Genomic DNA, 1,447 nt, shown 5'->3' on the forward strand with positions numbered 1-1,447 from the left:
AGCTTTTGTAGAGCAATTGATTTCCAACCTAGAATTCTTGACCTAAACAAATTATCAGTGAGTAGTAAAATACAGTATGAGAAATGCAAGAGCTTAAATATATTACCTTCAATGCATGGTTACTTAGGAAGCCACTGGAGAATGTTCTCCACAAAAATAAAGGAATAGATTTCAGGAGTAAGACTTTTTGTCAACCTTAACTTCTCTTTGGATATGGAGAAAGCAAAAGGCAAAAAGGGCTCCACGAAGTGGGGGGAAGACTATCTGGCTGGCCAATCCCAACCTGTATCAGAAGAAGCCAAAGAGAAACAGCAGGGGTATGGTGAACCAAAGTTACCAGGAACCTCAGCAAGTGGGACCAAATGGAAGAGATCTATGAAAGAAGGCAAAGCTTCCTGTTCAGAAAAGATGGCACAAGAGAGTACAAGAGTAAGAATTCGGAAGAAAATCCCAGTTCCTCCATTACCTTCGAAACTGCCACCAGCCAATTTGCTTCACCGAGACATCCTGCGGGCCTGGTGCCAAGAACTCAAGCTGAGCACCAAAGGCCAGAAATTAGATGTATATAAGCGAATCTGCGAATATGCTTACCCAGATCAAAAGAAGAACATTCCTGTCACCGCAGAACAGGCCAAGATTCTCACCCAGACACAAAAAAGGTTAATGATGGACAAGGGGGAAATGTCTCTGGAAAGTCTTGGAACAAAGATACCTTCTGATGGAACCTACCCTCCTGAAGTGGCTGCCCCCCCCCCCTGCCCCAAGGGGTCTGATTCTCTCCTGGGGAGGGAGGGGTCAATACTGTTGTTGTGACCACTTCAGCCCCAGATTCCGTGTTTGCCTCCTGGTCCAGAATTGCAGCCAGGGCTGGGAAGATGGAGACAGTGGCATCGCCACAGGAGGCCCACGGTGCCAAGTGGTGTGTGGTCCATGGGAGAAGTCTGCCTGCAGACACAGAAGGTTGGGTTCACCTGCAATTTCATGCAGGACAAGCCTGGGTGCCTGAAAAGTGGGGGAGAGTATGCACCCTCTTCTTGCTCCCCGCTTGTAACTTTCCACCCCCACAGCTGGAGGACAATATGCTGTGCCCCAAATGTGTTCACAGGAATAAGGTGTTAATGAAAAGCCTCCAATGAGCTTTCGATAGCAGGAAAAGGGACACAGCTGTCATTATAATCAATGGTACAAAGAGAACTACAATCAACTCCGTGGTGACACTGATGGCCGGACTGTAAGCTGCTCATACCATCCATGCTTCCTGCTTACAGGGGCACAGGCTAGTGCATTGCAGATGTTACCCTCCAACCTCCATGGGGCCTGTGGCTTCATGGGTTGAGAGGCAGGAGCTCTTAGATTTTAAATTGGAAGAGCATTTCAGAAATTACCATTCATTCTACTTAATAAGAAGAAAAAGTCATTCATACTACCAAACGTTTGCCCTTCTGAA

At 46.9% G+C, this 1,447-nt stretch overlaps 1 pseudogene; it reads left to right on the forward strand.

Moving 5' to 3' along the window:
• Positions 1 to 213: 213 nt before the first annotated feature.
• Positions 214 to 1,136, forward strand: LOC121492579 (annotated as a pseudogene).
• The last annotated feature ends 311 nt before the right edge of the window (positions 1,137 to 1,447 follow it).

Source organism: Vulpes lagopus, chromosome 6 (genome assembly GCF_018345385.1).
Source record: "Vulpes lagopus strain Blue_001 chromosome 6, ASM1834538v1, whole genome shotgun sequence".
Lineage (NCBI taxonomy): Eukaryota > Metazoa > Chordata > Mammalia > Carnivora > Canidae > Vulpes > Vulpes lagopus.